Raw genomic sequence first — 23,910 nt, forward strand, 5'->3', positions numbered from 1 at the left:
ATCCCTCATCTCCTGAAAACAATTGTGACCCCAGTTTCCTCACCAGGAGGCTCAGAGGACAAAAGTCACTGACATTTCATAGTATCACACTTATCTATCTTAATCTTCTGTGCTTAACTCTGCACGTCTTCTCTCCACTCAGGGCATTCCTGTCTCCAGTATTAGTGTAACAGACTCGGGATTCCATGGTGCTCACACTGCAGACTTTTTCTCTTTACTTTCACGCCCCACCATCCTGGCATTGGTTTTAATGTTTCCCACCCCTCCCTTCTGGCAGGCCTCTTGTACTTTTTTGTAGGTTGACTTGCCGAATTACAGATTTGGTCCTTCCAAAAAGTGTGACCTTGGAGGAACCTTGGCAGATACGGCACGTTAAGGATGGTTACGAGTTATTTGACTTTCTTTCCATCAGGAGATTGGATGGGGGTCGGATGTCTATGGCCTTCTGCCTTGAAAATGTGTGGTTCGGTGACTGCTTTGACAGTAGAAAATGGCGGAAATAATATTATACTACCTGTTGAGCCCAGCCTTTAAGAAATAAGCAGGTTCTATTCTGGTTCTTAGGAAACTTTCTTTAAGAGCCCTAAGCCATGTAAGAAGTGCAACTACCTGAGGCCTCATGCCAGAGAGGCCAGCATGGGTGCTCTGGTCCATGGCCCCAGCTGAGCTCAGCCTGCCAGTCATCCCTGCCAGGGTGCCAGACATGGGCAGGAAGCCACATTCAACCCTCTGCACAACACACCTGCCAGCCAAATACCTGAGCAACCTCAGTCAATGCCGCACAGAGTGGTAAAAGCACCCAGGTGAGTCCTGCCTGAATTCCTGATACACAAGATCTTAAGATATAATAAAACAAGCACTTTAAGCTTTAAGCTGCTAAGCTTCGAATTGATCTATTACATAGCAACAAATCATGGAAACTTCAGGTATGTAGCATTCTAAATCACTGACCAAGATGATGGTGGTATTTTATTTCTTTTTCTTTTGTTTTTTTGGAGACAAGGTCGTGTTCTGTCACCCAGGTTGGAGTAGCATAATCACGGCTCACTGCAGCTTCAACTTCCCAGGTTCAAGTGATCCTCGCACCTCAACCTCCTAAGCAGCTGAGACTACAGGCACGCACAACTACGTGTGGCTAATTTTTGTATTTTTTGTAGAGACAGCATTTCACCATGTTTCCCAGGCTGATCTTGATCTCCTGAACTCAAGCGATCCACCTGCCTTGGCCTCCCAACGTGGTGGTATGTTCCTCATAATTGTTTAATAAGTGCTACAACTAAGTGTCCCAAAATGTATTGCCAATTTATATATGTAGTTCAAACTTTGCTGAGAAACTAAGAGGCTAAGTTCTCTTTCTGTTATCTGCCTGGACATATATAAAGATGTATGTTTGGAGTTGGCAGCCTTTTTTTTCTGTTAGATGAGTAGATACGGAGAGTGCCAGGTACCCTTCTTTGTGTTTTCTCCCCTCTTTTCCCTTTCCCTTGGGTTATAGTCCTTTTGATCCAACTTATATATAACCTTATAGAAAGGAATAGAGGGTTAAAAGCTGTGGTGTTTGGGGCCTCCTTCCCTCCTTTCAGAACACAGTGCAATCCTAGGGCTTAGGCCATTTACCCTTTGGGAGCTGTATCTCTCCACAAGGACAGAGGGTTAGATTTTCAATTCTTGGAGACAATAAGTTTATTCATTTGAAGCAAAGCTCCAAAAGTCTGACCTTGCTAAGAAGATGCTATTATCCAATCTCCTTCCACTGGGGAGAAACTACTTTTCAATGAAAAATTGCTATTGTTTTTACAAAGAGACAATAGAATTTATACTAAATTGCAATGAACATGATGTAGACCTTGTGGAAGGCAATAGGACTGAGAAATTATTCCTAAATGAACTCAGACAATGCACAAAGAGAACATAACTTGTGCATACAGAAGCTTTGTTCCTATGAGCCTTGCTATTGTAAAATCTCACTTAGTCAAAGAAGTAAAGATACTTCAAGCAGAATCCTGAGAATTCTTTGTAATTTGCTTCCTAATTCTGCATTCCCTGCCCTTCCCTGGTGTGCTTTTAGGTAAGTATGGAGAAGATGAATGAACACACAGGGAAATAGAACAGAAATGTTAACTACACTGTTCACAAGAGTAACTCAATCACACTTTCTTATGTGCATTAGAATTGTAGAGATGAAGAGGGATTTGATTCCAATCCCCTCTTTTACTCATTAGGTAAAAGGAGGCACAGAGAATTTAAATGACTTGTTCACAATCACATAGCCAGTTTTTGTTAAGTTGGGATTAGAAAACCAGCAATTGTTCGTACTATGACTACATCAACTCCTACTTTAATAACAATATTTACCCTTTCCAGAGTATTTATTGACCTCTATCTCATATAGGGTACAATGCCAGTCATTGGTTATGAGGAGCTGAATAAAACAAAGACAGCCTTGGTGTCATGGAACTTACTCAAAGCACTCTGGTGGGACAGTAAAAAATGGTACCATTCAATGCAGTCTGGTGCTAATTAGACAACAATCAAATTAAACTCTTCTTAGCATAGCTTACTTATTGAACTGATGGGAGAGCCAGCAGAGTTTCCTTCAGGATACTCTGATTCACAAACATTCTAAGGGGAGAAAATTTACTCTTGGATCCTGCTTTTATTAAAGAAGTTAGAGATTAAGGTTACAGACTTTTTTTCTGTTACTTTGCTGCAAGATCTGTCCTTGTTCTCACAGAAACTTGGAGGCTGGTTAGTCAACCTCAGCTCTTCCTGCTAAGGTTGAGTCCTATAAAGCCTCGTTAGTCTAATTTAGTTGTCAAGGAGGGTCACTTTTTACCCAGCCTCTTCTGACTTAAACTCTTTGTCCGGCAGAACTGATTGAAACACATAGAAAGAAAAGTTGCTATTTTAATATAGAACATTTTGGTTTGGTTATCTGGAAAAAGATTCCAGAGCAACAGAAAGAAAAGACTCAGTTATGCTTCCTGCATAAACATCTGAGCAGCAACAGTTGAGTAAGAAACACATGTAAAGACAAGATGGGATGGAAATGTATTAGGATAAGCCACATGGAATTCCCTGTATGCAACAATTTTGACCTACAAAAATGGTAATGTCCTATAATTCAAATATGTTCTATTGCATGTATCAAAGTCAATTCAATTTAGTAAATGTTCATGCTTATTTTTGAGCAAGAGCCTTGGGTAATTTTACCTTTGCGTGACTCAGTTTCCTTATTTGAAAAGTTGGTATGATAGATTTTGTTTACTTATTTATTTACTGTTAAAATCAATTCGGCCGGGCACGGTGGCTCACGCCTGTAATCCCAGCACTTTGGGAGGCCGAGACAGGTGGATCCCGAGGTCAGGAGATTGAGACCATCCTGGTTAACACGGTGAAACCCCGTCTCTACTAAAAATATAAAAAATTAGCCAGGCGTGGTGGTTGGTGCCTGTAGTCCCAGATACTCGGGAGGCTGAGGCAGGAGAATGGTGTGAACCCAGGAGGCAGAGCTTGCAGTGAGCCGAGATGGCGCCACTGCACTCCAACCTGGGCGACAGAGCGAGACTCCGTCTCAAAAAAAGAAAAAAAAAATCAGTTAATCTAGCCAGGCACATGTTGGTCCTACAGAGATAAGAACGCTAGGTGCCACGTTGGTTGGCTCATACTGGCACCCTTCCCTTGGGATTACTTAGGCCTTTCTTCCTAAGCCTCCTTGTAGCAGGTTGAAATTACTCTATTCAAAGCTACCTGCATCTCAGTTCATTGGCTCCAGCACATTTATACTGCATTTGTGGTCTTCAAGCTCAGCCTTTTGAAGTCAATGCTTCATAATCCTGGATACATATTAGAACCACCAGGTGAGCTTTAACATGTACTGATGCCTGGACTCCACCCTAGAGCTTCTGAGTTGGTTGTTCTGTGAGGGTGCCAGGGCATCAGTGTTTTTTAAAAAGCTCCTTAGGTGATTTTTGTAGGCAACCCATGCTGAAAACCAAAGAGCCCTGAGAAATAACTCGATGCTTACACATTTTGATGAGAGATGATCAAGAGACACCAGCATCCTGAGGACTTTTCGGGTCATATTTATACTGCTTGTTTGGTTTTTCATGCAGCTTTTCCCATCTCATTCCCTATCCTTCTGCATCAGTAAGTTGTTAGTGAGGAAGGAGTCCTTGCCCCTGGAAATCCTGGAGCTGACACTGGAGACACGAGGGTACCTGGCCAGGGAGGGCTCAAGCTACTGCTGTTAGGATTCTCCTGTTCCCAATGGGAATTCCAACCAACTTAAAGGTGGCAGCGAGAACTGCTTAGGAGATACATGTATCCTTCTGAAACATGCTGAGTGGGGAACCCTGAGCTGTATCACCGCTGTGCTATAGTTGATTCACTTATTTGGTCTTCTGGGTGCAATCTGCGGTTCTGAACACAAGCCCTTGTACCATTGTCAATATCTTTCCTGGCCCAGTTCCCTGTTACATTGTGCTGGCTGAAATTTTATCCACCCTTTAAAGTTGACTCCAAATATTACCTGCTCCATAAAACCTTTCTTAAGTCCACCCCCTGCCAGTCTTGCATGTTGTTTTGAAGTTCGATAACATATGGCAGCAGACAAAGTAGAAATAGCAATGGGCTGGGGATCATGCCAAGCTCCAGTTCCGTGCAAACCAATAGCACTGGAGCATGTATACTCATAATCAGTTTTTGTTGAATGGCTGCGTGACTGACTAAATGGATGAATCGGTTGCCTTGGGTGAGAAACTGTTTGGAGCCTTAATATCTTTATCTGTAGAATAAGGTCATGCCTGGGTCTTGTTTAATGGTGAGTCCCATCCTTCTATTGGAATCAGAATCACTGGGGGCCTGAGAATCTGTGTTTAACATATACCCTTGGCGATCATTATACTCAATAAAATTGGAAAAGCATTGAACTGGTGGTTATCTGTTCAATCAAAACAATGTGATGGCAGTTGCAAATGTATGACATTGGTATTTATAAATATGAGAAATTCCTTTTTTTTTTTTTGAGATGGAGTCTTACTCTTTTGCCCAGGCTGGAATGCAGTGGTGCAATCTCGGCCCACTGCAACCTCCGCCTCCTGGGTTCAAGTGATTCTCCTGTCTCACCCTCCTGAGTAGCTGGGATTATAGGTGTGTGCCATCACACCCAGCTAATTTTTGTATTTTTAGTAGAGACAAGGTTTCATCATGTTGGCCAGGCTGGTCTCAAACTCCTGACCTCAAGTGATCCGCCCACCTTGGCCTCCTAAAGAGCTGGGATTACAGGCATGAGCCACCACACCCAGCCAGAGAAATTATTTTTGTTGAAGGAAGGTGGAAGAAATCTCCTAGTTGAAAAAACATTTAAGTGGTGGAAAAATCCTGAAATACTCCAGGAATATTAGGATTGTCTCCAGGTGGAGTTAAGTTGGGGCACAGTGAGAATGACACACATGAGTATCATTAATTATTTGCATACCCTTCCCCTTTACAGTCAATGATTATGCATTAATTACCTGGTCATCTGGCTAAGCCAAGCACTGAGGATAACTGAATGATTTTTGCCATAACCTGTTTATGTAGATGTGGCCTTTATTATTATTCATCCTTGATGATGTCAGCTCCAGAACCAGGAACAGAAGCCCTAGGATGTAATTGAGTCCTATTTCCAAAACTGTCTTCTTAGAAGTTCCCGAGTCTGGAACTATGAATTAGAACTTCTTGCCTGCCTGCCTGCCTTCTTTCCTTCCTTCCTTCCTTCCCTCCCTCCTTCCCTCCCTCCCTCCCTCCCTCCCTCCTTCCTTCCTTCCTTCCTTCCTTCCTTCCTTCCTTCCTTCCTTCCTTCCTTTCCTCCTTTCTGTCCTTCCTTCCTTTGTTCCTTTGTTTTTTCTTTGATGGGGTCTTGCTCTGTTTCCTAGGCTGGAGTGCAGTGGTGTGATCATAGTTCATTGCAGGCTTGAACTTCTGGGCTCAAGAGATCCTCCCACCCCAGCCTCCCAAGTAGCTGGAGCTGTAGGTGCATGCCACCATACCCAGCTAGCTACGTATTTTTTTTTATTGGAATCTATGGATTCTGTTTTTCATAGGAATGACTCTCTGAATTTTATAAATGAGATAGGTGGGGAAGAATAAGATTTTCTTTATAGGCTTTTTTTTTTTTTTTTTTAGCTATCTTTGCTGTAATGTACCGAATCTAAGTGAGGATTACAAGTTGTGTTACAGGTTTTTGGACTGAAAATCTTCTAAAGATGATAAGTCACCAGCCGTGAAGACTTTATTCCTTCCCAAATCAGTATTCAACTTCAGACGAATTTTCTAGCCATCAGAGAAAAAGTGGACCTGCTGTGTTTCTGATTAATTTTCAGTGACCTTCTTGTTAGAAAAACTAGCTTCTATTTCTGACTGTATCACTGAGCCACTATGTGACCTTAATTATGTTAAAACGCTTTGGGATATCTTGGTTTCACATTCTGTAAAATGGAGATAAAATACATTGCATACATCTTTCAGAAACAATATGAGGATTAATGAGATAATGTTATTAGGTGTATTAAAGTCACCCAACTTTTTTCATATTTAGATTTCTAATTCATTTCCTAATACTAAAATAGGGTCCTGTATTAAAATATAAACCAAACGACTATGCAGGATTAAGATTATAGTGAGTTGTCATAGTTATTTCCCAAAAAGAACAGATGACAAATAGGATTAAGAAGCTTCTATATATAAATCCTATATATACATCTTTCATTTTACTTTAATTCTGTGTTTCACTAATACTTTGGAAGAGAGAATCTTTTACAGTTCTAGGAATCTTGATCCATATGCCAGGCTGTCTGCTTAATTTAAACATTACCAAAATGAATTAAAATCTTACATTGTCAATAATAATTTGCTTTACTGAGTAATGAGGGTGTTATCCCTAAGCAAGCATTCAGCCCAGAGCCCAGCCCCTGGTAGAGTGTTATCTCTGGAACAACTCAGTCCTTGCTGGAGGAAACCCAGGAACCAAAATTCAGAGGAGCTGTCCATCACTGCTGGCCCATCCATCATGCTGTTGCCCCACCTTGAACAGGGAATTTGCCTGCCATGAATTTCATCATTGGCTGCATTTCATAAGTCGAGGCTGGTAATCAGACAGGGTCACCCTGAAATCCCATCTGGTGAGTGAGGCATCACGTGGCTACATTTCTCTTCTGGATGGATGGCGTTTCCCAGCCTCTGGAGGTTTTAAAGGTATGAAAAGCAGCTTAGAAAAGGCCAAGGGAGCAGCTCTGCTAGCACATAAGTGGACACAAACAACAGGAATTGGAGATTGGGTGGGAGGAGAGGGGCGGGAGAGTGGAAAAAAGAGGGAAGAGGAAAAGCAGAAAATAAAAAGAAAAAATATAAGCCAGGTGGGAGGAAGGAGATCACAGGATTCTACATAAAAGTGGGGATAAAGGCCAGGCACGGCGGCTCGCGCCTTTAATCCCAGCACTTTGGGGCCAAGTCGGGCGGATCACAAGGTCAGGAGATCAAGACCTTCCTGGCCAACATGGTGAAACCCTGTCTCTAATAAAAATACAAAAATTAGCCTGGTGGTGGTGGTGCGTGCCTGTAATCCCAGCTATTCAGGAGGCTGAGGCAAGAGAATCGCTTGAACCCGGGAGGCAGAGGTTGCAGTGAGCCGAGATCACACCACTGCATTCCAGCCTGGGCGACAGAGCAAGACTGTCTCAAAAAAAAAAAAAAAAAAAAAAAAAAAAAAAAAAAGTGGGGATAAAAAGAAAAGAGCACAGATAGTGTGATAAACCAGAAAGTTACTTACGTTTACATTTACTGGGATGATAGGTTTGGGAGGTGGCAAGTCGACCTGTACCGATTTTCCCAAGAGTATTTCATTTTCAAACTGTTTACTTATGTGTACCCCACTGGAGCCTTTCCATAAGATAGGCCAATATTATCCTTTTTGCATATGTAAAAAAAAGGAAAAAAAAGCTTAAGCTTGTAAATTTGATGCAATCCTATTTGTTTGTTTCTGCTTTTGTTGCTTCTGTGTTTCCAAGAAATCATTGCCCAGATCAATGTGATGGAGCTTTTCCCCTCTGTTTCCTTCTAGTAGCTTTATAGCTTCACGTCTTATGTTTAAGTCTTTAATCCATTCTGAGTTGATTTTTGTATGTGGTGTAAGACAAGGGTCCAGTTTCATTCTTCTGCACATGAATATCCAGTTTCCCCAACACCATTTATTGAAGAGACTATCCTTTTTCCATGGGTGTTCTTGGCACCTCTGTTGAAAATCAGTTGACTATAAATGCGTGGGTTTATTTCTGTGCTCTCTGTCGTGTTCCATTGGTCAATGTGTCTATTTTTGTGTCAGTACCATGCTGTTTTCAGTAGCACAGGATCCAGCTAAGACTCTGGGAGGGGTCCTAAGAATGTGATTAGATCATCACATATTTTTGTAAACTTCACGAGAGGAACTACAGTCTTCAGACTGGTGCAGTCTCTTTCTTTTCTGACTTCCCCTTCATCATGGTTCATCTCATGCTCGGTGACGTTGGGCATTTTTGGCAATTGGCTGGGGAAAGTTGAGTTGGGGATGCATTTGGACAGAGCAGAATATATTTGGGGGCTTCTGGTCACTTCCATGTATGGTTAAGTTGTGGCTAGTTGTTCTGAGGTGGGAGTAATTCCCAGATGTGTCTCATGGAGTCTGGTTCTGTTAGCAGAAGAGAAAAAAAGCTTGGAATGGAAGGCATTAGAAACTAATTTGGGGAAAATTTTTCCAGTCATCAAATGTGCAAAATTGCAAGCAAAGAATTCACTTGTTTTTGAAGCCTCATCAAAGTGGAGCTTCTCTTTTGCAGCACATTGTAATGATAAGTACCCTCTTTTTCTTTTTTTTGATGGGGATCCGACAAAACAGAATTTACCATAATTTTTGTGTTTATAAAGTAAAATGAGTCGTAGTAATACAAGTACACCTAAATGTGAAGTTACTTTTTAAAAATAAATCCCAACTATAATATTAGAAAAGCAATTTTAGTCAGTCATGTTAAAACTAATTTTAAACACCTTTTAGAAAATATTACAAAACTGTCACCATATAAAGATATCAATGAGTAGGTAGCAAACAATGTAGGGAGAAAAGTATTATATGTCAGGCAGAATAAAAACATCTTATATTTCAGAGTTTTTTGGTATTTGCGGCTTTTATCAACTTCTAAATTTTTTATTTTAAAATATCTATCTATCTATCTATCTATCTATCTATCTATCTATCTATCTATCTATCTATCTATCTTGAGACAGGGTCTCACTCTGACACCCAGGCTGGAGTGCAGTGGCATGATCTTGGCTCACTGCAGTCTTGATCTTGGGGGCTCAAGTGATTTCCCACCTCAGCCTCCTGAGTAGCTGGGACCATAGACCCATTACCGTCACATCCGGCTAATTTTTTGTTTGTTTGTTTGTTTTTGTTTTTGAGAGGGAGTCTTGCTCTGTCACCCAGGCTGCAGTGCAGTGGTGCGATCTCGGGTCCCTGCAAGCTCCGCCTCCGGGTTCCCGCCATTCTCCTGCCTCAGCCTCCCGAGTAGCTGGGACTACAGGTGCGGCCACCATGCCAGGCTAATTTTTTTGTATTTTTAGTAGAGACAGGGTTTCACTGTGTTAGCCAGGATGGTCTCAATCTCCTGACCTTGTGATCTGCCTGCCTCGGCCTCCCAAAGTGCTGGGATTACAAGTGTGAGCCACCATGCCTGGCCACACCCAGCTAGTTTTCTGTATTTAATTTTTTTAATTGCTCTGATTTTATTTATCATATAAGTATTTCCCTTCATACTTAATTTTAGATTAATAATTGGGTATTTTTCTTAAAAAGAGTCTCTAAATCACATATTATCTTTAGTTCCTACAAAACCTGGATTGAATCTTGAAAAGATCAGATAAATAGTTTTTCTATGGTCACAGAGAAATTGACAAAAGAAGCCAACAGAGCACAGAGCAGCTGTGCTGTGTTGGCTTCTTTGGCTTTCTGCCTAGTACCTTAGTCTTTCTCTAGCTTTAAGAGAAATGTTAAAGCCAGTGCTACATTAGATATGCGTTCTAGAAGGTATTTACATATTTAAATTGATGTCACAAAATACGTGAACATCAGAGGGATGTGACCCAAAAAGAAATGATTAATAATTCAATGTTTTTATTAAGTGGCAAATTTAGTTATAAAAAGATATTAAGTAAAATAGAAAATTACCTGCATTTACTGTTTGTTTTACTTTTATATGTAGATGAATAGAGTGCAAATGTATATTCAACAGACAAGAGGAATAGCATCAAACTTGAAATCAGAAGGTCTTGATTAAAAGCCCGCTTCTACTTCTAAAGTGCCTGGAAATGTGGTAGATTTGGTTACTTGTCCCCATAATTATCTCTCTCTTACTTCTTGAGTTGTAGCCCCACAGCTAGACTACATTTCCGTCTTCTTTAGGTTAGGAGTAGCCATGAGGCTAAGTTTGGTTAATGGGTTGCAAATTAAAATTATGTGGGCAATTGTGTGCAATGTCCTTAATAAGACGCTGCTTCCTAACCTTCTTTCCCCTTCCCTCTGGGCTGGCGTGCAGATGTGGTGGGTCCATTTTACCTAATGACACGGGCAAACCCAAGGGAACCGCAAGATAGGAGCCTGGGCCCTCAATTTCATGACATCTTTTCACTGTTTTAGGAGAGAAAAATAAGGAATAATTTTTTTTGAGCTATTGCATTTTCGAGATCTTCTTGTAAAAATAGCTTATCTTGTGCCCTAACCAACACAGTGAAATATTGGCAAGTCACCACCTCTCAAAGCTTCCATTTCCTCGCATGTAAAATAAGGGCGATAAATCAAGCCTGGTAACACGTGTCGCAGCTCTGAGTATTAGATAAAATAATATAGATCAGAGATGAATATATTGCATCATATAAAATGTTATTTTATATTTTAGTATTGCAGCTACCAGAGGGGAGAAAATAAGATGAAGGTTTTATTTCCTATTTTTTACATAAACTTTTTATTTTGGAATAAGCTAAGATTAACAGAGAATTAGCAAAATAAGTACTGAGTTTCTGTATACCCCTCAATCAGTTTCTCTGATGTTAACCATTTACATTCTCATGACAGATTTGTCAGAACTAAAAACCAGCATTGGTACTTTACTGCTGCTTAGGTTATTTGGATTTCACTAGTTTTTCCATGAAATGTCCTTTTTCTCTTCCAGGATCCCATGCAGGAGATAGTATTGCGTTTGTTGCCATGTCTTTTAGTCTGTTCTGTTCCGAATACTTTCTCAGTCTTTCTTTATTTGTCATGATCATGACAAATTCAGGGAGTACTGGCCAGGTATTTGGTAGAAGGTTCCTCTGTTTGAGTTTGTGTTTTCATGATTAGATTGGGGTGATCGAGGTGGGGGGAGGTGTATTAGTCTGTTTTCACATTGCTGTAAAGAAATACCTGAGGCTGGGTAATTTATAAAGAAAAGAGGTTTAATTGGCTCATGGTTCTGCAGACCAGTCCAGGAAGCATGGCAGCTTTTGCTTCTGGGGAGGCCTCAGGAAGATTCCTGTCATGGCAGAAAGCAAAAGGGGAGCCAGCATTTCACATGGCCAGAGCAGGAGGAAGAGAGAGAGGAGGGAGGTGCCACACACTTTTAAACAAGCAGATCTCACTATCGCAATGACAGCTCCAAGGGGGATGGCGATGAACCATGAGAGACTGCCCCCACGAACTAATCACCGCCCACCAGGCCCCACCTCCAGCATTGGAGGTTACATTTCAACATGAGATTTAGACGGGGACACAGATCCAACCCATACGGGGGGAGGATTTTATTTTTAATGAAAAGGGTAATTCAGAATAAAAACGCAGTGTGTGTGTGAGAGAGAAAAAAACCTCCTTTTTCAATTTGATTGCCTTATCGACTCTGACTGCTGTTCTAGTTAGCATACTCCTGTCATAGAGCAGAATTGCTTACTGAAGCTCTATGAGGTACCTTTGAGAATCACGACAATGCATTCAGCCTCCTGTCTTTGTCCTGATACCTCTGGAGAAGACTGAGTTGCTCTCTACTGCTTCTTTGTCGCATTCATTCCAGAAAGATGTCTAAAAAGCACAGGGTTGTGAGTCTGGAACTTGATGACAGATAGACCAGTGTCTAGTCCAGTTGAACAGAAAAGAGTGTATTTTAGAAAAACTGTCCATTGACAGCTTCATACCACAGTGAACTGATCAGCAAATCCTCAACACATTGGGATGGTTTTACTGTCATTGTTATATTTTTTTCAGAGTGAGGGAGGGAGGTAACAAGGAAGAGAGAGAGGGAAAGAGGAACAGAGGACTATTACAAAAGCAAATGTGAATTATAGATGAGAAAAGAGATGGGACTTGGTGAATTTAGAATCTTAAGGAAAAGTCTAGATGAACAGGGAGACTAAAATCTTTTCTTGGATGCTGACCTATAGTTTGACTCCCCAGATACAAAAAGGAGAAAGCAGTATTTTGATTGGGACAGGAATTAACCTACTTCTTTCTTTATTTACTTTTCAAGGTGAGCAAGATCTGGGAAAAGGCCTGCTACCAATTTTGTTTTTACTATTTCAAACAAAGATAATCATTTTGAAAGGCATTAGACTTTCAAAAAAATTTCAAAAAATTTTAATTATTTCTGGCTATCTGAGGTCTTGATTATGCAAAATTCCCATCAGAACACACACACACACACACACTCTCTCTTTCCTATACTTAAGAAAAAAAATCGAAATTGAGAAAACTATGACTGAAGAGAGCTTAATTTTGATTAAATTTTGGGGTCCATTCTTTCAAGAGCTCTTTCAGCTAAATGCTCAAATCCAGTCTGTGGGTAGCTCTCAGTATCTGTCTTTCTTTTAAGGTCTGGCTCTGCAAATCTTGTCCTGGCCTCCAAAGACACCATCTCAGAGGGCGCTTGGTGTATTTCAACTTAATCTTTGTCCACACACTCCTTTCTCTACACTTGGCTTTCCTCTGACCATGTATCTTTTTACTGACCATTATTTCTCTACTTCTCAATAATCCCCCTGCCCAGCTCTCTCTTCCTTCAGCCTCACAGCCCAGTCTTCACCACACTCTGCTGACCCTTCTTAAATGCATGTCTATTCCATCCATTTCTTTCTATCTCTATTGGCAGGGTCTGGTACAAGCCACTACTGCTTTTCTCCTGGACTAATTCATAATCTCCAACAAAGCTAGAGTGATATTACTGAGACATAATTCTCTTTGTATCAGTTCTACATGCTTTAAGCTTTTCATTGGCTTCATTTTTCTTTCCTTGAGGGCAGTCAAAATTCTGGAGCAAATTGCTGATAATAGATGGAGCCCTGCTCGATCTGGTTCACCCTTATTTCCCTGGTCAGATCTCGTTGCATTCCCTCCTGCTGTCCTTATTTGCCATCTCTCCACCTGCTTTCCCTCCTTGTCCTTCCCATCTCTCTCCATCATTGACGCTGCAGTCACTCCTTTTAGTCCCTGGAGGATTCCCTGGTTTTGCTTTCTCTTCTCAAGGCCTTCAGTCAACATTCTCCAAATCCCGCTCCTTTTCCTCTTTTAGGATGCTATGGTCTCATTCAATCCCCAGGAAAATCTTCCTGACCTCCTCTTCTACTAATTTAGGTTGGTTTTCTCCACTGTGTGTCCATAGAACTCTAACTTTCCCTTTAGTAAATCATCCTTTTTTGTGATTATTCATGGGCTTGTATTTCCCTTGGTATTTAACTCCTTGTTAAATAGTTTATAAATAAATTTCTTAACCATTTCAAAGATGTACACATCCTAGAACCTCTCATGAACCACATTACAGAGGAACGGAAGATTCACTTGAGTTACAAAATATGGCAAGTAAATAGTAGAAGGATCTATTATCTGTTGTTTTGTTGTTTCTGAGACAGGGTCTCTTTCTGTTGTCCAGGCTGGAGTGCAGTGGTGTGATCATGGCTCACCGAAGCCTCCAACTCTTGAAGCGATTCTCTTACTTCAGCTTCCTGAATAGCTAGTACTATAGGTGTACACCATCAGGCCCAGCTAATTTTTAATGCTTTGTAGAGACTAGGTCTTACTATCCTTGAACTCCTGGGATCAAGTGATCCTCCCATCTCAGCCTCCCAAAGTGCTGGGACTACAGGTGTGAGCCACTGCGTTTGCCCTGGTTTTTCTTCTTAGTGCACAAGTTTTCTTTTACTATACACATATTGATGACTGCTCTATATTGTACTAAAAATAGCTGCAACCTGTAGGAAAATGTAGCAGTTTCTTTTTGATAGTATAGTCAGAATTTAATTTTCTCTATTCCTTTTATCTACCCTAAGCGAGGGCCCATAGTAGAAGGCACTGGGTGTTGTAGTTTAACAAGTTATGATACTTACATAGAGAATTAAGCATGCCTGGGATTACTCACAGAAAAATGACTAGCTGTAACCAACAACCTTGATTTTGTTACATGTCTGCATAAGTAGCATAAGTAGTTACATTCTTTTTTTTTTTTTTCTTTTTTTGAGACAAAGTCTCATACTGTCACCCACGCTGGAGTGCAGTGGCATGATCTCGGCTCACTGCAACCTCCACCTCCTGGGTTCAACCGTTTCTCCTGCCTCAGCCTCCCGAGTAGCTGGGATTACAGGTGTGCACCACCACGCACAGCTAATTTTTGTCTTTTTAGTAGAGACAGCTTTTCACAATGTTGGCCAGGATGGTCTCAATCTCTTGACCTCATGATCCACCCGCCTCGGCCTCCCAAAGTGCTGGGATTATGGGCATGAGTCACCAGTGCTCGGCCAGTAGTTATATTCTTAAATTGATATCCAAATGCAGTTAATTGTAACAACTGTGAGAAGGGTTGCCTGCTTCCAGAATGATGAATTATACATGAAGAGAAAAGTACAATTATCAGTTTTGATAGAAATTTTGAAAAGATTTAGAATCTCTGATTTAGATGTGATAAAGGTTTCTTCTAAACACTTGACTCTTATGTTGAAGACTCCAATGTGTCTACACTTAACATTTCTATTCCTTTGGCTTCCATTTTCGTGAATGTTGATATGTTTGATTATGAGTCTCTCCCCTTTGAAAACATGTATTTTCCCTTGACTATTTCCAGAGGAATATTTTTCATTTTAAGTTATAAAACTGGTTTTAAGTTTAATCTTGAAAAATTTCCTTTTGGAGCTAGAAATCTAGATGTTGTTCTTTGGAAGCTATTGAATATAACTAACACATTTCTGTCATCTCCATGTATATCTACTCACATTTAGAGATGAAGTGCAATTACACCTATTTATAGTGTTATGTAACTAGGAGTCTGAGTTTTATCCCAACTGACATAGTGAATTGTGGAAAAACGCATAAGAATGTTTCTGTGTTTTTATTATAGCTATGATTGACTTTCTGTGACAGTCTATCCTCCTAACAAATGCAATATTACTGCTAAAATGTCCCCATTCAGCAGAAATGCATAAACAAGGAAGGGAAGTAATGTAATTTTAGCTTATATTTACCTTTGACTTGTGGTTCCCAGTTTTGGATGGCAGCCACCAAAAACCAAGCAAATTCCCAGGATGCCAGGCCACAAGGCAGTTTCCGGCAACAGTAAGTGATTGCAGCTTTCTTAGAACTTTCCAAATATAAGTTCTTCATAACAAGTATTTAAAGGCAAATAGAGTTACATTCTCTTGCTTATGAACATCTATCTTATAAACATCTGTAAAAAGAAAACCTTTAGACAAATTAAAGGTAACAGCGTTTAATCGAGCAAAGAACTCTGTGCGTCGGGCAATCCTCAGAACCAGAACAGGTTCTGAAAGACTTCTGAGGCTGCCACATGGCTGGTTAATGTTTACGGACAAAAAACAAGGTCACTGAAGAACAGAAGATGGAAGGAGGTGTGCAGACAGCTCAGCTAGTTAAAGCTTGGTATTTGCCTGTTGAACCGGGTTTGAATAGCTGGCCACTTGTCATTGACTGAAGCTTGGCTGGCGTGATTGGCCGAGACTCAGCTATTTGTTACAAAGGCAAATTCCTAAGTCAGATTTTCAGTTTGTTTCCCTACTAAGTTAAGTCACAGGTTGTCTTGTAGGGCTCATATGGAGACTTTTAAAGCTTAAATTTAGTTTGATTTAACACATCTCTTATGTGCACTTTCCTGTTGCTGCTGTCATGGTGCTCCCCTCCCTCCCAGATGTTGGGGACTTTCTTATTCTGTTGATCCAGCTGACAAAATCCTGTGGTTGTTCATACCCTTCACACATGCCTGCCACCTCTCCCTTTCCTGGTGTCACTGCTGGCGCTAACTGGTCTTGTCACCCCTCTCTTCTTGATGCTAGAGCGGAGTTGAGTTTCGTAACTCTGGGCTTATGGACATTCTAGATACAGCATGAACTGGAACTCTGAATGTATTTTCCTTTAGGAATTCACATGGTAAACCACCTTATTCATCTGTGTGGAGGGTTGAATGGTTTTTTTCCTCTGCCTTAGAACGAAATCATCACACAATAATAGTTGCGTGGAAAGTCTATTCAACACTGACTTAGGAAGGGTGGATGGTAATTTGTGAAAAACTGGAATTGCCTGGGCCTCCAGCACTATTCATATTTATGTAGTATATATATTAATTTAGTAACAAAATGGATTATGATTTTAAGAAATGTATCAGTTTTGAAACAAGCAAAACTACTATTGTATGAGTAGTGTAGGGGAAGAAAGATGTGATACCTTTTTTTTTTTAAATCAATTATAAGAGTAACAATCAACACTCCTATAACAAAAACAGGTTAACAAGAGAAAAGCATAACAACTTTATTTAACCAAAGTTTTATGTGACACAGGACACTTCAGAAATGATGACTCAATGAGCCGGGGAAAATGGCTTACTTTTATGCTTAGGTTTGATGAAGAATGGACAGCCATGTAGAAATGTGATTGAACAAAAATAGTACAATCTAGTGGTAATAGACCAAGGTCTATCTGTTCATATTCTTCTAGATGTCGCTGGGTAGCATTTCCCCTGAACCCCACTGTATGGGGCAGAACTCCTCTGGAATGAGGGTCTTCAAGGCAGAAGGGAGAAGGCAGAGAGTAACCTTTCTAGGTTTTATGGTTTGCTTTGAAGAGAGGTTCTAGTTTCTATGACACCTTAAGTAAGAGAAATCCTGGGGTTGGTGTGATGGCTCATGCCTGTAATCCCAACACTTTTGGAGGCTAAGGTGGGAGGATCACTTGAGGTCAATAGTTCAGAACCAGCCTGAGCAACATGGTGAGATCCTTTCCCTATTTAAATATATATTTTTAAAATAAAAAAATAAAAAAAGGAAAGAGGAATTCTGGTTTCTATTACTTGCTTTGGAGCCGAAAGAGGGTTGGGAGACAGGAGAAGATCAGAGAGATTTTGATTCCACGCTGCTTCTGAGGTCTTTCCATTTTCTTTAGTTCAAAGTACTCAGCATACCAAAGTGCCATACTTTGGGGCATCATTTTCTGAGTTTGCAAAATAGTATAGCAATCAACTCAAAAGTAAAACACAAGGTTTGGTCAACTGGTATTTGAGTAGCCCTGTCCCATGTTTACAAAGGTGTTGGAATTCTAGAATTTTGCCAATGGATAATCATGTGACAAATGCAGAATCAAGATGACTGAGAATAATGTTGAGTTTGACCTTTCCCTTTTACCACTCCCATCTCTAAAACACATACATTTGGAAAGCAGATTTAGAAATATTCAATGCTTTTTCAGGTTATCTATGCTTAAAAATTTATTTTTAAAGGAAATGTTGTCTATTGAGCCTAAATCACTATGCTCTTTGGGAATTTAGTAAGAAGTAATTGGATATGAAACAGAAGGTACAGGTGGTTGGGGAGGTCCTGTGACTTCAGGAATGAATATGAATTTCATTAATTAAAATGAGATACTCAAAGTGGAAATCATACAAGAAATAAATTGTTAGAGGAAATAGAGAGAAACTTCTTTGGTAAGAATTAAGTGAACAAGTGACTGAAAATGGTCTATCATATAACCATATAATTATATGGATATTTTTTCTTTGATGAAAGGAAAAACTGGTCATTTGGGGACTAAAATGGAGGAACAGAGTGGGGAGAACAAGCTAGGTATAGGGAGGATTTTTATTCTGCAGCCAAAATCTTCCAATTGATGCCTTATCCTTTTAAAAGAATTATGAGGATTACATTTTCTCTAAAAGATGAAGTTTCAGTACATGATTCATGTCTTTTACTATTCTACCTTTACACTTACAATTTCTTCACTTAATAAAAGCAGCTCTATGGAAAGGTACCTTCAAAAGTATCAGGAAAATTATGAGTAGCAAGAAGATGGAACAAACTGAGAAGAAGCAGGGCAGGGAGGGAATGGGAGGAGCTGAGAGTGCAGACAAGAAATTACTTCTTAGTACAGAAACATCTGCTCACAGAAGAGAAAAGGACGGGAGGGGCAACGTGCTTACAGAAAGGAAATCAAAGTCAAAATATCATGCCAAGCTAGAGAGAAGGCAAGATTCGGAATCCAGGAAAGTAGGTCTGGATTTAATGTTCAGAGATTCCAGTGTATATCAAGAGACTTACACAGAAAAAGGCCAGGAAGGGTAATCAGAATTCCAGGCCAGCAGAACTCAGTTCAAATTATGGAGTGCATGAAAAACACACCATGTCCCAGAAACTCTTCTGGGTGCATAGTTCTGAAGACACAGAGAGCTAAGCTGGCATGTGTGGGTGTCTAAAGGCTTAAGTGACAGAAGGGACAAACAGAGTAAGGTGTGGGTAGGTGGAGGGGAAGAAAATATCTCTTTTTCTACTCATCTTAGGTTCATGGGTGAGGCCCCTATAAGGCCCTTGGTCCCAAAAAGATTTGCCGAAAATTACCAACATAAGGCAGATTGATTAATAAAAGAAAAGGCATACAAATTTATTAACATGTATACATGAGAGCTTTCAGAATGAAGACCAAAAGATACAGAAGAAATTGTCCATTTTTATGCTTAAGTTTAACAAAGTATGGACAGCCATATAGAAACAGGATTGAACAAAAAGAGTAGACTCTAATGTTAAGAGACAGAGTGGGAAACCCAGCAAGCCCTGAATAGATTCTTCTCAGCCTCTCTAAGCAAGCATTCCTTTCTTCTCAGTATGGGGAAGGACCCTCTCTGGAATGGGATCTTATGACCTACAGTCAAACAAGGTAGGTCAGATAGTTTCTTTATGGCTAGTTTTACATAGAAAGGTGGAGGGAATATTAGAATAATAGTTTTACGTTTTATGACTAATTTGGGGGAGAAGGGTTCTGGTTGTAAGACCCACCGGAAGGAAGAAGGATTCTAGTTTCTATAGTGAGCCTTGGGAAAGAATGGAACTGAGAGATAGCAGGGCAGGAGAAGGGCAGAGAAAAACTTGCTTTGAGGCTGCTTCTGAGGCCTTCATTTTGGGCTGTTGTTTTCTGATCCACAACATTCCCCATTGTGAAATTTCCCCTAGAAGTTTCATAGTCCAGAAATAGAGTTGCTGGATTGTCTTAGAGGCCATTAAACCAGTTTTTCAACCCAGAGACTAGGCCAGTCCAGTTAAATAGTTAACAGTTGAATCAAGCAGTGCTGTTGTCGATGGGCTTCCCCCAATGCCAGTCCTCTATGTGATTTGAGCAATTGGATATTCAGTAAGAGGCACTTCTATGTATATCAAAGAAAAACCAAAGTTAATGGTTAGAACAAACTATAAACTCAGTTTTTTAGTCCAGTGGTCAGTTGACTGTTGACGGTTGAGAGGATTTTTAGATGTCGAGCTTGAAGCATGTTCAGATGAAGTCAGAGAAGATAGTGGCAATCTGGTTTGCAGTTTACATGAGATATTCCAGGAAACTTTCTGCAAAGTCAATACATCAACAAACATGAAGACTGTTCATATATTTAGTTGCTATAGTGATTTCTCTTAAGATTTATATCAAGTTGTCTAGCTTCAGCTTTTGGGGCTTTAGGAAAAAAGCAGTTTTAATTTCAGTGATTCCAAGTCAGACATATGGGGAAAAATGGGATACATTAGTTATAGACTTGTAGCTACAGGAGAGTTCAGGATTGAATCCAAATTGTAGATAAACAATAAAAACTCAAAAGTAATAGATGAGGCTATAACTTAATAATAACTGTACTATATAGCTTTTTTCTGAAGCGTAATTTCTCTCTCTCTGGTTCCCCATTTTTACCAAGGTTGTACATAATACAACCAATTTATTTGCAAAACACGTTTTACTCTTATTAAACTTGGCCTGATGATTTGCATAGAGTGCAGCAAGAATAGTGATTCACTATATAGGCTCCTTTAAATTGACTTTGCTGGGACTTTTAAAATAAGAAATCTCAAATTAGACTTTTAAAAGACTCTCTAGGCTAGCCAAGCTGAGAATTTATCTGTAAATTGGGTAAATTCTTCTCTTCTTGAGTTCCCAGAATAACTTGAGCTTCATGGATCTGTCAAGAAATTGACATTCTTTACTTACCACAGGTCAGAAACTTTGTAAAGAAATTGCTTAGACAAGGTACGTGCTAGTGTTTTGAAGGGGCTTTTTATTAATTCACTTCAATTCCTCAAAGCAGTCTGGTCACATGCCACTCCAGTCAAAGCCTTGGTAAAATAACCAGTGTTTCCAATTGTATCCTGTTACAAAAGAAAACAGATTCTTATTGAATTTATGCAAATAACTATATTGCCATAAATTAAGAATACTCACAAATTGTTTCCAATTCTGGAGAAATATGGTAGAGAGAAAGAAAAATGCTTTCATTTTGCTTGCAAAAGTGTATTTTACCCAATTTGTCATAAGTTATAAATAGCTTAAAAGAAAAAAAAAGTATAATAAAAGAAAAAAAGCTCTCTTTACCCTGGAAAACTAAACATTGAAAGAATCAGCAATGTTTCTAACCAAAAAAGTCATTAAAAGTCATTTCAGACAATATGAATAATCATACCACAAAGTACCAAAAGGTACACCAGAGTCACTATATCAAGACCAGTCATATGTATACAAATGTTTTTCTTTCACTAATGAAAACTTTGCAGAGGAGACAAGTGGTAATTTTCATTGGTTGCTCAACCAGATTATATATAGAGAGCGGTTGGGAGTCTGACTGGTAGAAAAATTCTTATCCTTTTGCTGGCTTGTCAGGTTCTTGGGTTGTCTTTGTAGCTTCTAGAAGAGCACAGCAGGTTTGCTGATCCCGTTTATAACACCAAACTATAGGAGCCAAGGCTCTTGGCCCCCTAAATTTTTGCTCAAAATCTCTGACATGAGGCAGATTAATTAATAAAATAAAAATTTATTTATTTGTTTGTTTGTTTGTTTATTTATTTATTTATTTTAAGATAGTGTCTTGCTCTGTTGTCCAGGTTGGAGTGCAATAGCATGATCTTGGCTCACTGCAGCCTCAACCTCGTGGGCTTCAGTGATCCTCTCACCTCAGTCTCTCAAGTAGCTCAGGTCACAGGGACCATGCCTGACTAATTTTTTATATTTTTTCTAGATATGGGGTCTCCCTACGCTGCCCAGGCTAGTCTTGAACTTCTGGGCTCAAGGGATCCTCCTGCTTCAGTCTCCCAAAAGTGGTGGCAATACAGGTGTGATCCACTGCGCCCAGCTTCAAATTTACTTAATGTGTATACATGAGTCTTCAGAATGAAGAGCCAAAGATAGAGGATATTGTCCATTTTTATATTTAGATTTAACAAAGTTAGATAGCCATGTAGAAATGTGATTGGATGGCCAGGCGTGGTGGCTCATGCCTGTAATCCCAGCAATTTGGGAGTCCAAGGAGGGTGGATCACTTGAGGTCAGGAGTTAGGGGCCAGGCGTGGTGGTGGCTCATGCCTGTATTCCCAGCACTTTGGGAGGCTGAGGCAGATGGATTACGAGGTCAGGAGATCGAGACCATCCTAGCTAACATGGTGAAACTCTGTCTCTACTAAAAATACAAAAAAAAAAAAAAAAAGGCAGGCGAGGCAGTGTGCATCTGTAGTCCCAGTCGCTGTGGAGGCTGAGGCAGGAGAATGGCATGAATCCGGGAGGCAGAGCTTGCAGTGAGCCGAGATTGCACCACTGCACTCCAGCCTGGGTGATAGAGCAAGACTCTGTCTTAAAAAAAAAAAAAAAAAAAAAGGAGTTCGGGACCAGGCTAGCCAAAATAGTGAAATCCTGTCTCTACTAAAAATATAAAAATTAGCAGGGTGTAGTGGTGGGCGCCTATAATCCCAGCTACTCAGGAGGCTGAGGCAGGAGGATTGCTTGAATCTGGGAGGTGGAGGTTGCAGTGAGCTGAGATTGTGCCACTACACTCCAGCCTGGGTGACAGAGTGAGAGTTTGTCTCAAAAAAAAAAAAAAACAGAAATGTGATTCGACAAAAAGGATAGAATCTAATGTAAATAGGCTGAGTGAGGAAACCCAGCGAGTCCTGTCTGTCTAGATTCTTTTCAGCCTCTCTGAGCACACATTCCTTTCTTCCGGGTATGGGGCAGGATCCTTTCTGGAACGGGGGATCTTACGACCTTTAGTCGAACAAGGTAGGTCAGATAACTTCTTCGTGGTCAGTTTTTACACAGAAAGGCAGAGGGAAAATTAGAATAATCGTTTGAGGCTTTGTAACTAACTTTGGGGAGAAGAGGTTCCGGTTTCTAAGACCCACCGTGGGGAAGAGGGAATCTAGTTTCTATGGCTAGTCTCCAGGGAAAATGGGACTGAGAGATAGCAGGGCAGAGAAAAACTTTTGCTTCTGAGGCTGCTGTTGAGACCCTCATTTTGGGGTGTTGTTTTCTGAGCCCTAACATTAACAAGAGAAAAGTCATACCAAGTAAAGTTTTACATGATATGGGAGCCTTCATAAGGAAATGAAGACCTGAAGAAACAATGAAACCTGAGTGCTTTTTACAGTAGGTTTGATCAAGAGTAGAGAGTCATGGAGAAATATGATAGGACAAAGAGGGTTTAAACTAAATGTAAGCAACGGAAGGAAACTTAGTAAAGTCTATTTGCTCAGATTCTTTTTGTGTCCCTGTGTCTTCAGACATAAGAATATTCCTCTCTTTCGGGTATAGGGAGGGTGTTATGACCTGCTCCAGAGAAAAAGGGTAGGGCAAGATCAGAGTGACCGTCCTACTTCTATGATTTTCTTAAATTCCTTCAGCTTTGGGGTAACGTGTTTAACCCCACCATGGGAAAGTGGACAACAGTATCAACGGCTTCTAATTCTTACAGTAAAAATGTCTCATAAATATTACGTAAAACCTGGCTTTAAAGAAGGTAAAATTGGATTTATCCAACAGTGTTTCGGGGAAGCATTTCTAATGATTCAAGGGGACAGAAAACTGAACAAATGAGGTTGGCAGTGTTGAATATGTGTCCAGGAGCTCACTGAGGAGGGAACTTGTCTTAGTCTTCTCGGGGTCTTTAGGATCTAGAGCTTAGAGCTGACTTATAGCTTAATAAAGTGTTTACAGGTCCTTATAAGATCCTTTAAAATTCTTCCTTAGTGACCATGGGAAGGCAGTTTTTATCTTCCCAGAAACAGATTTGAATAATTTAAAACCGGTTGTAGCCACATTGGGGTTGTAGAGTATCGAAGTTAACAGCTGAGGGGCTGAATTCAAGCTTCAGACAAATTAATTTTTTTTGTCTTAATCAGCTCAGATTGTAAAACATCATTAAATTGAGATTTCCTTGGAAGAGAAGTACACTCTCCAGTTTTAAACTTTGTACTCTCTTAAGGGTCAATAATTTGGGTCTCAGGAATAAACTATAGTAGACAGATTGACAGAAGAAAAAGCATACAATTCATTACTTGCAACTGAACAGAAGCCTCACAAAATGTAAGAGTGAAAGAAAG

General features: G+C 40.1%; 1 long non-coding RNA gene across 1 annotated transcript; it reads right to left on the reverse strand.

The window, feature by feature from the left end:
- Positions 1–6,873: 6,873 nt before the first annotated feature.
- LOC105543115 lies at positions 6,874–15,869 on the reverse strand. Its single transcript, XR_001006580.1, has 2 exons — positions 15,541–15,869; positions 6,874–7,221 (listed from the first exon to the last, which is right to left on the reverse strand). It is a non-coding gene; the product is annotated as an uncharacterized LOC105543115 (long non-coding RNA).
- Positions 15,870–23,910: the final 8,041 nt, after the last annotated feature.

Source organism: Mandrillus leucophaeus, unplaced genomic scaffold (genome assembly GCF_000951045.1).
Source record: "Mandrillus leucophaeus isolate KB7577 unplaced genomic scaffold, Mleu.le_1.0 Scaffold275, whole genome shotgun sequence".
NCBI lineage: Eukaryota > Metazoa > Chordata > Mammalia > Primates > Cercopithecidae > Mandrillus > Mandrillus leucophaeus.